We start from the raw sequence: 16,866 nt of genomic DNA on the forward strand, positions 1-16,866 counted from the left end.
CGCCGGAGGAGAAAAATGGGGCTGGATGAACCGAACTTCCCAGCGCGGTGGTGGGATGCGAAAAAATCAGGTTTAGGTCCTTGGGAAATAACCTGCCTGTCCCGGAGTCGAGGAGTTCCTAAACTTGGGATTTTCCTCCCTTACGCCGTATCACGGTGCACCTGCCGCGTTTAAGGATCTGTCGCCGCTTCCAGATTAAACCTCCCTGTTTTCAAGGGTTGCTGCTAGTAAGCCCGTTATACTTGAAGTAAATGCCAAGCGTTAGTCCTGGTCCAGGTCTCCGGCTGGGAACGGTGTCGGCTGCGGAGTGTGGCGATTCAGGTGTCGGGTCATTTACATGCACGCGAAGCCTTGTGAAGCAATTAAGTGTTTTTAGGTTTCTGCGAGCCTTCTGATTATCTACAATGATTTTTCTTAAATCTGTTTCAAAACTTCATTCGCAAGCGATAAAAGAAAAAAAAAACCAACCCGCTGTTACTCCGAAAGGCAAGGTCTGAGTCAGATCAATAGAAAGTGATGAATATTTTGACACGCTGACACTATTTTAAACCCGCTTGTTATAGTTAAGAACGGCAGGAGTTGTGGAATATTTACATAACCCTAAGTAGCATATGTTGCAATATTTAGGCGAAGCTGGGTTGTTTAAGGACATGCTTATAACCCTGTCCTGCAGGCCAGTTCAAATTGGCTAGGCACAGAAAGCAATTTGAAGTACTACCTGGTGTTATTGATGCGGAGGTCGAGGTTACTCTTGATCTTGCATGAGTGTGCTTTAATGCAGTTAGAAAACTGTGGTATTTGAGTGTCGTCACAGAAAGAGCGGAAAAGATAATGACACGCTGTCTTTGCCGGTACTAATCCCAGGCTATTTAAAAGGTGTTCTAAAATACTGCTTTGTTGATGTGTTTACCTCCTAACTAAATAAAGTACTTCTCATCGTTGTAGCTGAGATTTAGGCATTGGCTAGAGTGTTCTGAAAGCCAGTTAATGGCATTTCTCTACGCAGGTTCATCTAATTAGGGTGTTTTTCAACGACAGCGCTGGAAGGGGCAAGGCAGCGATGGTTGTTGCACGCTAGTAATTGTTGAACTAGAAAGGGTTATCTGTTCCAAGAGGCAGGCTCTCAGACCCAAAGTATTCTTCTAACTGTAATCACAGAATCTCTCTGCCCCGCAGGAGCCGGCTTGAAACGTAACACTAGGAAAGGAGGTCGATGCTGGAGCTGCAGGACGCAGCCCTCCATGTGGGAGATGGATCATGCTACTAACTTTAAGTGAATCAAGATTGTGCATTTAAGCTGGGAACCTGCAATGTTTTGTTTCAGGAGGGCAGCATATTGCCATGGCTTTCTCTGCTCCCTTTGCCATTATATTGAAATTACATCAGACTGTTCTTTTTTTAATATAGTGATCAAGCTTACTATGTAAAGGGTGTCTGTAATTGCTTTCTGTATTTTTTTTTATGTAGGTTGGGTAAGATTAAGTGGCATCGTAAAAACTTCTTATAGCAAAATCAATTTCCCAATGGTAGAACTTAATATTTTAGCAGCAGCACGGCACCAAACCAAAGACTGTATGGACAGTGATATAACAAACTTGCTTGTAGTCTGGGCTTTATGACTCTATATCAAAGGATTCAAGATTTTATTTCCCACCCTTCACCCAATTAAACTGAAATTGAATGAATTTAAAGCCTGAGGAAGTTGAGTAAGCAAACGTATACATTCTTACTTTTCATCATTAGCCTGCCTAACTTATTGTTTCTTTCAGGCTAGACAGATATGTGGCACGCACATAATCAGTGCAAACGTGTGATCTTTTTTGATCAATTGACTTATTGATTACTTTGAATGAAAGTGACACCCTCTAAACCTGAGACCCAGTGTAAAGAAGAAACAGTGCTTTATTTATTTTTTTTTTCTTGTAGACCCAGAAAACACAAGCTTTTGCCACCTTGTTCCCTGCTACTGTAACTCTCATGGACAGCTGTGATATTTCCTAGTTACATGTGTGGATTATTAGGGGGAAATTCTCCTCCCCAACTCAAAACCTCCTTGTTCCTCTAGGAACAAATACATTTTTTTCCCCTCTTTTTGCTTATTTGTTTTATTTCAGGCTGGATGCAGCACGCAGCAAACCAAAAGAAGAGATGAATGTGGGAAGAGGGGGGAGATAGTTAGATGTTGGTCTAATGCCACAGTGAACTCACATTGGTTGTTAATAAAGGTTTATTTATTGCTGAGCAAAATCATCTTGGAACCGATAACAAGGAGTAGGGAGAAATGCCATTTCCATTCCTGCAGATGTATTGAAGATCTTGCTTGTTGTACTGGGTTAAATCGGGTTTCTTGCCAGATGAAGGGGAGCTAATCTCTGCACATGCAGTTGGTGTTTCATGCTGATACCTACCAGCATCACAGGAGGGAAACCCATTGCTGCAATTAGGCTTTACACAGCTGCGTAATTTTTTCCCCCTGCCATTTAAGACCCCCAAAAGTAGGCAATTTGACCTGGGGGTGCCTTGCATTGAAGTTGTAGTCCTTCATGTGACCTGTGCTAAATAAGACAGGTCACTGTCAGTTTGTAGCTGGGGTGTGGAAGATTTAGTGCTCTGCGTATCTGAGGTCATGCGTTGCTACAGCCAACATGTCAAAAGCAACTCATCCATTGAGGTGTTCCTTTCTTCTCCCAAATGTCAGAAGAAAGGCATATTTTATGGAGACTGTTAGTAGGATTCTTTAACCTTTAGTGATGTATTTTCCGTGTGGCACATTGGCAAAATTGGTGCTCTGCAAAACATGGATGGATTTGTCCGTCTCCGTGTAGGACTCTTCCATGAGATTTGGTAGCACCGACCAACTTTCTCTAGCTTGTGCTGCATTTTATTTAGCAGGCCTGAATGGGGCAGCCTTGCCGATGGTAGAAAATATCCAACAGCTTTTTTCCAAAGCTGCAGGGCAATATTGCAAACTGCAGTGAAGAAATCCTGATAAATGCCTTCATCCTGTAGCGTCAGACTTGCATCATGTAAAAATAGGCCGAGCCCATACACATTCGGCAGTACCTCTGTTGGGTCTGCCACATGAGATTTAATCTAGCAAGTGACCCAAATACGTGCACTAGAAGAACAAGTATAAGTACACTGGGGAAAATTGCTTGCCATCTGTCTCCTTGTTGTGTGTGTATATTTGATTATTAATTTACATCTGTGATTTTTATGGCCCCTTTTTGTCATCTACTCTCAATTTTTCAGCTCCAAGTGCCCCTCTCCAGTAGCTTTCAGTAGCTCCAGTTTGCAGGTGGCTGCAATCTTCTCAATTCCAGCAGCGAGGCTGGTGGTGGGGAAAAGTGGGGAGATGGGGACTTGTACGCTTTCTCTGTAGTGTTTTCCCTTTGTCCCTCCTGTTGCATCTTCTGTGGGCCAATTTCAAACCACCATAAAGATAATTTGTATATGAAACAGGGCCTTTAGCACTTTGATAAAGAACAATATAACCTGGAGAAGATGCCTGAGTAACTGAAGCTATGTAGTTTTCAGGTACTGTAGTTGAGTACCAACCAAGTGAATCAGTAACTGATTATCTAATGGGATGAACCTGGCACGATAATGATCTATTAATACGATACCAGTTCCATTTTTAAATGCTGAACATCATCTAAAAATATATTTGGCTTCTGATTTAAAAAGAGTTTCTGCATAAAAAGTTGTGTTGAATGAAACACTTTGATCAAAATGTGAAATCTTAGTTTCATCGAAATAGTGGTGGTGGTTTTGTTTTTTGTTTTTTGTTTTTTTCAGTGGAGATGCTGTAGTATAGAGATTTTTGGAAGCAAAAAAGAAATTATGTCCCTGCAGGCTTTATTTTAAGATTCTTGTTGCATATATAACACTAACATAAACCATGTCACTTCTGGTAGCTGGTTCAGAGAATAAATTCATGACTGTTAGCAGACGGAGAGTCTCCCTGAGTCACTGACGGGATGCGCCTCATCTGCAGGAAGTTCTTCCAGCACACAATGGAGTTACAAATTCAAATGATCCACTTTCTCCAGCATCTCCCATATGTATTCCAGCTGCACTTCTGAATCCTTTAAGTTTGCCAGAGTGAAAGTCGCTCGAAAGGCTCAGAAGTCTCTCATCTCAATTTGTTAACCATCTGATAGCTGCAAGAGTGCTGAATTAGAGCTCCTCTGCCTCCCTCGTCTGGAAGTTTGCCCTTCCCTCGTTGTTGGCTGCTAGGATTTTTTTTTTTCTTTTTTCTGTGAAGTTGACTGAAGCAGACTTTGCTGTTTGTTTATGGAATTTCTTTCTTTAGCTGAAATATTTGATGCTGAAGCTGTAGATGCAAGCCTGCTGGCAACCTGTGGTGAAAGTTGCTCCAAATTTACAGTTGGAGAAACAGACTAAATCTGAAGACAAAGATGCTTATTCTTACTGTTACTTATGTAAAAGTGAGTCTGTTCTTTGGACCAGTGTTTTAGGTTAGATTTTTTTTGTTTTTATTTCTAAATATTTTACAGGCTTTACACAGCTTTTGCGTTAACTGTCTGTCTTTGAAAAAGAAACCTTTTAAAGCTGTCCATGTCCCTCAATGTTCCCCACCCCCCTAATTTTTGTCCAAAATGGTTGTTTGAAAAATGGAAGCATTTTATCTGGAGACCCGAACCTTATGCTCAAAGTTCTTTGTTCTCCGACACTTTGCAGCTCAGGTTTTTAAATTAATTTTGGAATGTCTCTTGATTGTGGAAGCCTATTGTTTGCCTTTGAGGCTTGACAACCTTTGAACTCCCCATGCTTTCCTGCTTGGGGTGACTAATCATATAAACTCTCCTTATCTTCCTTTAAAGTGGGAGCTTGTTCTGCGGGCAGGTTATTTAAGTCAGGGCGGCAGAAGGATTTCATTTTACTTCTTCTAGATCAGGTTCCTCGGTCATATTCCCACAGTGTCTGGATAGTCCTCTAGACTTGAGATATTTGTGTTATTGCTTGCACAGGCGGTCCCTCCCCAGTAAGAGGGAGAGGGTGTAAATCCTGTAATTTCTTTCCCAGTTTCACCCTCTGCAGAACTCCGTACTAAACCATTTTTCCCCGAAGGTCAGCCCGTTGCTGAATGAAACTTGAAGAGCCAGAGGAAATTGGTTTTTGCAATTGCACCCTAAATATTACTTAACGTGTCGACTGCGCTGCTCAGTTTGCTACTTCAGGACAGTTGAAATGTCTTGTGGATCTGCGAATGGCTCGTAACGGGCATCTCCAAAGGCAGCAGCGTGGGCTTTGGCTCTCTCTTTTTGGAGGATGCTTCAGCCTGGCGCAGGGTTGCTGTTCGTATATGACAGTTCATTGTGAAACAAAGAAGCGTGCTGATCACTGGGGCGGCAGCGAAGGATCAAGTAATCTGTCAATCTCTTTCACTTCAAGGAAGAAGAAAACCAGTAAATCGGACCGTTTGGAGCTGATGAAACTTGGCCACCCAGCCTCCGTAGCCGGGGATGGCCGGTCGATGTGCTCCGATGCTCTGCCCAGCCTTTCCTGGCCTTGTTAAGCTTCGAGAGGGAGAAAAAGTAAAAGTGGCTTCCTTGAATACTAATCCTTGCGTTCCCTAGGACACTGTGAATTGCTCTGTTAGCCTTCGTTGTCCTATTGGCTTCATGAGGAGGTTTTTCAAGAACAGTGGGAGGTTTCAATTGGAGGTGAATAATGCTCATTTACTGTCTTCATATCCCTCCTTTCCTTCTTCTCTTCATCTTTTTAATTGCTGTTTGTTTTATTGGAAATATTGTGTTTTCAGCATAAGCTGTTTTGTCTTTTAATCTTAATTATTTTGATTTTTTTTTTTCCCCCCAGTGGTTTATTCAAATGGCCCATATTCGTGCTTCAAAAACTGTTAAAAATCAGAGTAACCTCTAAAGACACATGCAGGTGTATATACCATCACTCTAGTAAATAGAGGAGCGGATTTTTGTGGTGCGCCTAAAACTTGAGACCTTTTTTGGCATCTGTCTTCCAGCCAAGAGCTGGACGGGCTTCCCATTAGTCTGCCACAAAGGCTTCTTAATTTATTTGCAGGGGTCACTGTTGACTGCCTCGGAGCCCTTCCTTCTCTCCAGGAGTTAAGCACGTTGGCCTCAGCAGTGCTCCCGGTCCCAGCTGGCCCAGGAAGCCGGAGACTGACAGGTAATTGAACGAGGATTTTCCACATGATGGTACAAACCATTAGTGCTAGACGGCTGGACTGGTCTGTGGCATCCCCTATTATTCACCAGCCTTTCAGCAGACCCAAAAAAACCCGCCCTGACCTCTGACTCGTGGTTCAAGGGAGGACAGGTTTTTCTGAATTTAGCATCCCATTTGCAGGATTGGTTTTTCTGAACTTAGCATTACTCTAGGCTATTTTGCTAATGAGAGGATTGTATGATTTTAACTCCTACGTGTTTTAGTCAGCTAGTCCAGTATTAGTTCAGAGGAACAACACGGTAATTGGTAGCAGAACTGTTGCTGTAAAGTCTCTGCCAGTGCCTGGATGCTATTTTCATCCAGCTTGGTAATTTGTGTACTTAAATCCTAAAAAAAGGACTTGAACTCTTGAAACAGGGTCACGATTCAGTGACCAAAATTGTCATGGAAACAAACCCGCTCAGCAGCAGCCTAAACCGTTCCTAGATCTCTGTCCTGCCCTCCTTTCCCACCTCCGTGGCTTTTTACATATAACGGTTAATAACTGGTGCTGGGCCCAGGAACTGGGCTCCAGTGTACCCCTTCCCCTTCATCGCTGCGGAGCGACCTGCACCCTTCTGGTGGGAAACCAGCCTTTGAACCCTCTCAAACCCTGAATTGGAAGATAGATACGCCGCAAGTGTTTGTTTGGAGTCCTGACTTAGAGATAGCATTTCATTTCTGTAGGTAGCGCTTCCAATTGCTTGGGTGTCTGCTCTGGGTAAGTGCGACTTTAGTTTTTAATTGCTTTTCTGTGAATTTTCTCTCCCTCTGATGCAAGGGAATGTAGCTCGGAGTTGGATGGCTCTGTGAATCAGATACTTTTCTTTAGTCGGCAGTGCCTGGCTGATAAGTGCGTAGGATCGCGATGTCGTGGTGCATCAGGAGTGCCTTTACAGATCTAGCCTCCAACTCCTATGTGGGAATATTTCTTAGTTGATGCTGTTTAAAATAGCTCTTAGGTTTTGCTCAGTAACTATTGAAGCTGGTAATGGTTATTTGCTTTGGTATTAAAAACCCCAGCATGTACGAGTTCCAGTGTATGAGTAAAGCACTAAGAAATACTCTTCCACTGAAAATAGTCTCCTTAAGTTGGTGTTTGCAGTGGTTTTAAGGTGACAGAGTTACTTAGTGGGGAAAAAAAAAAATCCTTGAGGCCCTGGCTGTTGTCCATTATAAAGATCCTTAACAGTTACCACCGGTACCAGGAAAATAAATCTGTCTGTACATAGGGGTCAGCCAAGCCCCTTATTGTGGAGTACCACAGTTACAACCAAGCCCCAAAATCCACCCAACCAGCACCAAACTGTTTGGTTTTATCAAAGAGCCCCTTGATATAGCTTCATCCAGACTCCAACAGGAGATGAAGGACTTCACGAGGACACGAGCATCGGTGTAAGAAGGATCGGTGTGCTGACGTTGCCTATAGAGGGTAGGCGGAGGGGGTCTGCCCCGTCGTCATTTAAACTCTAAATATTCAGTGTGTGGCTGGTCTCTGTTTCGGGGTGTCTCGCGGTGATTCCTGTGCCTGCCTTCCAGCCCGGGGTGTTTCCCCGAGGTGTGTTTTAGCACGCTCAGAGTTCAGGCTGCTGTCAGTGCTGTAAGTGAGGACTTGAGGTGTCCAACTGAAGTTCTTTATATATTCATGTCTATACATTTGACAGGTGTTTAGTAGTCGCTCTGAAAGACGCAGTTCGCTGGATTATGAATAGGTCAATGTCTTGGGAGCAGCATGGGGAGAATCAGAACTCCTAATCTAGAATAGTTTTATTTTCTTCAAATGACTGATTTGTTCCAGGTCTCTAACATGAAGTGGGAGCTCATTCTGAAAATCAGCCACTTCTGGGACTTTGACTTTAGTGTTTTCGAGTCTTTTGTGTGCGTGTGGTTTGATTTCATCACTTTCAGCGTGTGTTTTTGATGATGGGCCTTTGAGAAGGCACAGGAGGATCTCGCTGCCCAGTGTGCAAAGCAGCACGTTAAGTGATACATTGAAAAAAATCTGCTTTTTAAAGCACGCGATGCCTGTGCCTTCACAGGCTGTTTAGTACCGTGTCATTTCTCTTCTGCAGGCTGATCCTGTTGGTGCTTTTAGCCTTTATGTGATATTGTAGCACTACAGTAACACAGGCGTGTTCTTGATTTCGTTTTACAGCCTGACAACGTTCCTGGGTTGGGATCAGTTATATTTGGCTGGCTCCTTTGTTTGAGTGGACTTGCACTGGGCTACTTTGAGAAGGGGATTAGGTCCGGTTGGAAATTCAGATGAGGTGCCCGCAGTCACCTCTGGCCATTCGAGCAGCTTTCCTAACCCCAAAACCACCGAGGGTTTTTCTTACGGGGGTGGAAGGAGCCCACGCTGCCTCGGGTGTGACTCTGTGGGTGGAAGAATCCACTTGTAGCTGTTGTTCTGTAGGTTACGAGCCTTCTGCTATATACTCTTTTTTCATGCTTCATACACCTTTTAAGAATAGATTTTTTTTTTCTTTTCAAATAAAAATATATTTGAAGGAACACTGCCTTGTCATATCCTCTCATTTACCACAGTTATGTGAAGATGAAGGTGCTGTCATGCCTTCTGTTGTACTTGATACTGTATTTATTGGATTTGACTGCTTAGTGTGGCAACAGTGTTGATTGTTTTAATTATTTTAATAAGAACATAAAGAAATTAGGCTCAGAAATGAGGCATAGGCTCAGAAGCGAGGCAGGGTCTTCAGCCTTATTTTGTGTGTTACGCATCAGCCCTCTAGATACCACTAAAATAAGAAAAATATTTACGTCTTGGATTAAGCCTCTCTGTATTGGCCTGGCTGTCCTTGTTGGTGCTAGAATTTCATCAGTGAATCATCTTGGGCAACTCTCTGAAATAACTTGTGAAGTTTCATCTGGAAGTTTGGTTTGTGAGTCTCTAGCAAGGTCGCTCTTGTTCTCTCATCCTTTCTTTGGCCTTCCCTGCCTCCTCCAACTCCCAGGCCAAAAAGAAACCTTGTACATTTCCTGGGAAGATACTTCTAGGTGTGATATATATACATCTATCTGTATTTCCTTGCTGCAAAATCTTGAATTATAATGAGAATCTCCTTGTAATAAATTCCATGAAGCTTCAGTGTATTTGCTTTGCTTTCTTCAAACAATTTCAGTTGTACTTGAGGAAACTTGTAAAGGCTTTTTCTGTGGATTTTTGGGGGTTTTGGGGGTTTTTTCTAAGGAGGAAAAGGGGATTGGTCTTGTGAAATTAACGTTAGTTGCAGAAGAAAGGTTTCCTTTTTCTAATTAATTATTTGTAATTAAACTTATGATCTTTTGCATTTTTATAATTAAAGCAGAAGAAAACTTAGGCTTTTTAAAAGCACTTTGATCTGAATTAAGGTTCCAGTGCCAAAAAAATAATTTAAATGCTGCATGGCTGTATAAATAAAGCTTGCTGAAAGAAAAAGTACTAAGAGAATGATGAAAAAATTTGATCAAATAAAATAGCATTTTTGTGTGTAGCAGCTTTCATTTTGTAGCACAAACAGTTCTTTATAGCTTCTTTGTAACACCAGTATACTTGAATAACTTTTCTATTTGTGTGAAAAGACATAGCTGTATGTTCTATTCCATTTCACAGTACATTACTCATCTCTTGTATGTAAATCACTTGGCTTGTTAAAAATGTTAGTATTTCTCTTTAATAAACATCATGCTTCTGGAGAGTTCTCAAGATGCACTTTTTTTTTTTTAAGAAGATGAAAGACTGAAGCATGGGGAAAGGCCACAAAGAAAATGGTTCCTCATGCTGCTGGCCTTAAGCTAAAAAAACAAAACCTGAGCTGGATCAGGGGCCGGGGCAGCGTGTCCGATGTGCCCCGAGCTGCCGTGCGGTCGTTCCGTCTGCTGCTTCGCCTTCCTCCCTCCCCGTTCCGCTCAACGCCGTCGCCAGCTCTTGGCGGCCAAAACCGCGTCTTGGGCAGGTCTGCTGCGCTGGCTGGTTCGGCGCGGGTCGAGCCTCGGTAAGGTGTCCGGCTGTGGGCATTTGGCTGGTTTAAAGTGGTGGCTTGGGCTTGAAGAAGGGAGGTTTAATGGGAGTTGCTTTCTATACTTTCCCCTTTCCGTAGGATGGCTGGGCGTCCAGATGCTGTTTAGCCGGAGCAGGTTGGCCGTGGTTTCTCGAGTGTGATCCGCTGTAGCAGCGTACTTGTTTTTTTAACAAAAAAAGTCTCACCGATTCCGTTTTGATTAACATTGAATGAGTAGGTTTGTACGCATTCAAAGCAGAACCCTGCGTTACCCTGTTTATGGTGGACTTGGGTACTTGGAGCTTCGTGCCTGGCTGATACAGGGTTAAAAGCAAAAGGAAGGATTGGGTGTCCAGGGAGCAGGAAGCTAGTTGGTCCTCTGGAATTTAGAGCCTGCTTCTAGCACTTGACAAAGAAAATAATGTAAGGATATTAACAAAAAAGTTGATGTTTATAAGCGAACAAAACTGATCTGCTGAGATACAGTAAACCTGTGAGAGATTTTGCAGGAAATTCTTCTCCTCTAGGGGACAGTCAGCTCTTTCATTTTTTTCTAAATGTTCCAATTTCAATATATGTATGCAATCCTTTCTGAAAACAATTAAGGCCACCTTGTTTAGGGGCTGGGAGAGTGTCTGGTGAGGTGAGGAAAGGACCCCTCAAAGAAAAAAGGTCTTAAGGAATATTGGCTTTCGCGTGGTTGTGCGCCAGATACCTAATCTGCTGGCTTGAAATACTAATAAGTATTAATATTCGGTATTTTACTGTTTTGAAAAATTATACCAATACCAAGTGTATAGGAATACCTGTAGCATTTTGTTCATCTGACACCAAGATATGTGCTCAACCTGCTGTAATTCTGAGCTGCTGATTTGACAAGTGTGGAAATGGGCTAGTTTTGCAGGAAAAGAAAAGGCTTGCTGCTCTTTACATAGCTTTGGATCGCAGTGCTCCTGGGGGATAGTGTTGGAGAAGGAGTCTTGTCTAAGCAGGAAAATTGGATAGTACAGGTCTGCAGGTACCATGGTGATGAGTATGATATACATATCTTGAAAGGCGCTGATGCAGTAGCTTGAAGCAAGGTACCACCCTGTTATGCACAGTTTCCAGAAATCACATGCTGTGTGTGATATTTAAATCTACCAACTTGGCTCCGTGCTCGGCTTGTTCTGAACATCTTGCAGACTGAAATTTGTAGATTTTGTTGAGGTTCCTTTTATTGTAGCTTATTATAGGCAAGGAGTTTCAGTTTATGTTCACACTATGGTAATTGTTAATGAAGTGAAAAAGCATATGAGCTTATTTTACGGCAAAAAGGCTTAAAACTCAGTTTCTTACTGCTGAATCCTAACGTTACGGTACTGTTTTCTGAATAAGTAAAATGACTAATGCATGAAAATAAAGAACTAAGACACAGGTCAATGTAAGTACGGAAAAGGTTACAGGATTCCAGAATAAAGAGTATTTCATTAACGCCTATGCCTCATTCTTTCTGTAAATGTATAAGGAAAAATCTAAATGATGTGGATAAGAATTTTCAGTAATGGGGGGGGGGGATTAAAATCAGTTTTGAAATTTTATTTCCTTCTGGTCTGGTATAATTTAAACAATTCTGCTTAAAGGTATAAATTGCACTGGATCTTAGTGTGGGCAAGGGTGTAGGGACATCTGTTCATTGTGTAGCACAGTGGGAGTGATGGCTGAATGTTTTTGCTTGAACAAGGGCACTGAGAGCACTTTGTTTTGCATACCACTTCCAAGATAAGAAATCGTGGGGAAACATCTGTGTGTAGAGTGTGAAAATGCACAATATTATATGTTGCTATGCATGGCTGAAAAGATACTAGTGAATGGAGACTATTTGTTTTCTATCCTCACTTTTTGTGGACTGAAATCCTATATAAAATGCGTGAGGTAGGAGAGCACAGTCCTGTTAAGGAAGAGCAGATACTGGGATAATTCTTAGCATGAACCTGAAATCGTACCAGTTAGTCCTTCGCCAAGAGTGAGCACGCTTGTAGAATAAGCTGCTGAAGGAAGACTGCTTATCATAGAATCATTTAGGTTGGAAATGACCTTTAAGATCATCAAGTCCAACTGTCAATGATGCCCACTAAACCATGTCCTGAAGTGCCTTGTCTACGTGCTTTTTAAATACCTCCAGGGATGGTGACTCAACCATTTCCCTGGGCAGCCTGTTCCAATGTCTGACAACCCTTTTGGTGAAGAAATTTTTCCTAATATCCAGCTTAAACCTCCCCTGGCACAACTTGAGGCCATTTCCCCTTGTTCTATAGCTTGTTACTTGGGAGAAGAGACCGACCCTCACCTGGCTCCAACCTCCTTTCAGGTAGTTGTAGAGAGCGATAAGGTCTCCCCTCAGCCTCCTTTTCTCTGGGCTAAACAACCCCAGGTCCCTCAGCTGCTCCTCATACGACTTTTGCTCCAGGTCCCTCACCAATCATGCTGTATTTTGTATTGTAAAATGCAAAAGAACCCTGTTCATAACAGGATGGTTGCATTTAATATGCATATTTAATTGCACATATAACAACAGACATAATTTTTCATCTTACTTATACTTGCAATGCTGTTTTATGTGTGCACTAGCAATGCAGGTCATGGAGGGAGTGAAGGGATGGGCCCTCCAATCAGTGAATCTTCCAACAGAGTGATTAAATTAGTATTAAGTTATGCCCTTGGGAATTTCTAGGCTCATAAATACAGTAAGCAGTATGGTAATTGGAAAAAGCAAGTTATTTTTTGTGTTCAGAGAGTCTTTAATTCTTTAGTCATTGTTCTGAATTTCAGCAGGAGCTCTTGTACAGCAGGAACTTCTACGGTTTTACTTTCTGCAGCAAAGGGTCTCTGTTGACTTTGCAGTTCTTGGGTTTCCTTTTTTTTTTTTTTTTTTCTGAAGGTTAGAAGTTAGGTACTTGGGTCACCTTACACTATCCATGCTAAATAAAACTACATGAGGAAGCAAGTGCAGAGATTATATTTCAGCTATTGCTTCAGGAACTGACTAAACCTTGATTTAATTGAATTCAATTTAGATTGGTTGAATATTGCTGCTGTTGTAATTAAAGAAAGAAGACTGCAGCTTACTAATCTGTTTTTCTGTATGTGTCTTTAACCTGCCTGAAATTTATTCTTTTTTGAAGTAAAATGAACAAGTGAACTCTCCAGCTAAGCAAAGTCAGTGTTTATGCCTAGATGATTATGCATTAACTATTTCATGCTTATTGGAATGGAAAAAATCAGCAGATTGGAGAGGATGAATAGCCTGCTTAGTAATATCCAGAAAGGGGGGAAAAATATAACCTAATAATCTGCTTTAGTGATCATCTGTTTATTATGTCTTAACTTGGTTAAGGTCAAGATAAAAGCAAATCATTTTGTAGGTCCTCCATGCCAGTGAGAGATAAAATGGCAGCGTATGCCTTGGCTTTGCCACTAAGACTTCAGTTTTACAAATGCTTGGACATGTGTTCAGCTTTTCAGATGTAAATAGTCCCATTAGATGAAATCTGGGTCCAACTGGAGTCAATGGTAAAACCTGTGGCAATTTAAATAAGGCTAGGATTTCATGAATGAGTTCAGTGAGACTAGTTGTATACATAAAGTTAAACACATGGCTAAGTGTTTGCAGGATAGAGGGCCTGCAAGGATACGAGAATAAGACCCTTGCGATGCAGTTTGAAGTCTGACCTGTTTTGCTGCTGCGTGATGGAGAGCCACAGTGAGGACGTCGGTGAACCTTTTGGGCATAAACAAACACAGAGTATATAAAACATCATAAATAACTACAATTCATAAAACGCTTGGTTGGTCCTAAATAATGAAGCAGTGAAAATGTTTATGGGCTGTGCTTGTTCTTGCAATATATTTTTATTTTATATTTTTTGGCACAAATGCATGTAAGGAGTTAGTATCATTATTATGTTTCGTTATTCAGAAGAACTTAGTAGCAGGAGATGCTTTCTCTTGGAAGGGGGAGGTAAAACAGAAGTTACAGACCAGCCTTCCTCCCCCCCCCCCAAACTTCTACTCAATCACAGGAGTCACGCAATATTTGATAATTATGTCAACTGTTGTAATCATCATGTATATTAACTACTTAATTTCATATCACGCTTGGTAAAGAAACGCTGTGGGTATTACCATAACTGTGACGGTTCTCACCATCTGAGGCTCTCCCCTCCAGATGTTTCACCAGTTTGCAAATTTGATTTGGAGCTGCGGAACAACTGTCATAGACACTAACAGATCTCTGTCTCTCTCTTTGTGCAGAACATCTTTGCAGAGCCTAGTTTCACGTTTCTTGGCGAGAAATATTATTTGAACAACTGCCCCCTTAATCCTGTGAGACTGAGATAAGTGCAATTTTCCAGGTTTTTGAGGGAGTCCTAATTTACATTTCGTAACACACACACAACCGAGCAATTAGCATGAACTCTTATGGCAGCCAGACAGTCCTTTGTGCCTATGGAAACAGTTACACAATAGTGCATGTGCAAATAATGTTATCAGGTGCCCTTTGTGCGGGCTCACCCGTTTTACCTGGAGCATACTAAAAAGCTGCAGCCTAATTCTCATTTAAACTCAACCTGCTCTATTGTACGATGAATTTGGGTAAAGAGAAACATTGAGATTTTAAGAAAATAATAGCTACTATTCATTCTTTTAAATGACTTCATTTTGGCATGCTGTCGAGGCTATTTTTTCCTCTGTGGAAGGCTTTAAATGCTGGTGAGGGGAGGAACATGACACCCTCCCCCCCACCCTGAGATGAGATTCCGCCTGCAAACCTTCCTTTTGTCTTTGTCCTCTCCTCACAGGTGCGTGCAGAGACGTGTCTCTTCTCCAAGTTGGAGACTAATATTGCCTGTGTGTTTGCAGAATGGAGGAGAACACACCAGCTGATTGTGCAGTTCAGTTGTTGTTGGGGAATGGACAGGGAAGCCTGTGGGCAAGTGGGGAAAAAAAGTAAAGCAGCAAGGCAGTAGGAGGTTCAGCGCTGGTACAAAGGTCTTTCACTGTTGTGTGCACAGATGTCGGGGCAAATACTTCCTCACGCCTCAGTATTTGTCCTTTTCAAGGTTTAAGGGGTTTTTGTTTCGGCCTGATGAGATGCTGATGCAGGTCCGTTCACTTCAGTTACGTTATCCCACTGGGTAGGGAGCGGGACCTTAGGGTGCTTTCAGGAGCACTTGAGATTTTTCTGCCCAAGGAGCTTGGACTGAGAGGTATGAGAAGGGCAGCGCATGGAAAAGAGACACCGTACGCGCAGTGGTCCTGTGCGTTGTGTTTGCGGGTAGGAGAGCCATCCGCACGTTGTGGTGATGGCGAGGGGAGGTCTGGGGAAAGGAGAAGGGTGGCATGAGGTGTAGCTCTTGGTGGCTCTTAGGTGCGTGGGACGCAGAAGGTCCAAACCCAGTACACAAACTGGGAGAAAAATTGCTCTCGGCATGTGAACGCTGCTGCTGCATTTGCCAAGAGACATGTTAGCCCTCGGCTTTGGCAGTCTCGACTGTTTCTGCTGTAGCGAGCCAGGCTGGGTCAAACTGGTCAAACCGAAAGAAACCCGAGGTCGATCACACTGTCGGCATGGCCAGCAGGTCTGGAAGGGGTAACGGCTGGTCCTGTGAGCGGGGATAAGCGATGGGTGCTGCTGATGTGGTCGGAGGGTGCCGGGGAAGCCCGTCCAGAGAGGTCTCTGGGTTTCACTCCTGCCTTCCACGGGTTTTCAGTTTGCTCTTCAGACCTGTTCTCTCTCCGTCTCCCTGGGTGGTTTTCTCCTCTCGTGTTTCCTACAATGGAAAGCTAATAAGACATATACAGAAAACAGATGCTGGAACCAAAGTAGGAAAATGAGCAATGGCTTAGTTAATAGAGTTAGGCCCATGCAAGGAGAAAGACACAATGCGGACTGAAAAAGAGAGAAATTGTTTGGGAAAGGAAAATGGATAAAACAACGTGGCTGAAGACAGAGGCTTAGCTGTTGCTGTGCACAAACTGGGTTGCTGTAGAAGCTCCAGTTCTGTGGCTGCCTTGTTTGGCTATTCCTCCCACTAAGTCCCAGTTTGGGACAGATGGCGACGATGCGAAGCGCTGCTGCTTTGGGCTGGTCCTTGCCAAGGCTGCTGTGTGGCTAATGAAGCGCTAGATTTTAACCTAGTCTTGGCAATAGCGGTTTGGAGGGAAGGCCAAGCTGAACTATCAGCAGAGACAATACTATTTTTAGGTCTATGTATATGAAGAAATAGTTGATGATACAAAGCTATAGAAACTCTTGGAAAGTGGCACTGTGCCTTGTGCTTGGAATATTTTACTCTGAAGAAGTTTTCAAATCCCTCTCAACATGAGACTTGTCTGTGAGTTTCAAACATAGCATTGCACAGCATGTGGCATTCATTTATTACCCCATTATTAGATTAAATGTTATGAATTAAACAAGTATTCTTTTCCCTGTGTTGCTTAGATTATTGGTATTGCAGGCAAACATACATCTTTAATTCCAGGTAAATAGGCTTTTCTCTTTCTTTTTGGACTTCATCTTCTTTCCTACCGTGTCTTACTTTAAAGGACAAAGGAAAACTTTAATTTTACATTAAAGAAGAAATGATTTGTAAAGACACATTATACTCCC

The 16,866-nt window shown here is 42.5% G+C and overlaps 1 protein-coding gene across 1 annotated transcript in view; it reads left to right on the forward strand.

Annotated features, from left to right (window-relative positions):
• TMTC2 (transmembrane and tetratricopeptide repeat containing 2) overlaps window positions 1-16,866 on the forward strand; it is a 259,941-nt gene that overhangs the window by 965 nt on the left and 242,110 nt on the right. The window lies entirely within an intron of this gene.

This window comes from Haliaeetus leucocephalus, unplaced genomic scaffold (genome assembly GCF_000737465.1).
Source record: "Haliaeetus leucocephalus isolate CR32 unplaced genomic scaffold, Haliaeetus_leucocephalus-4.0 Scaffold151, whole genome shotgun sequence".
Classification (NCBI taxonomy): domain Eukaryota; kingdom Metazoa; phylum Chordata; class Aves; order Accipitriformes; family Accipitridae; genus Haliaeetus; species Haliaeetus leucocephalus.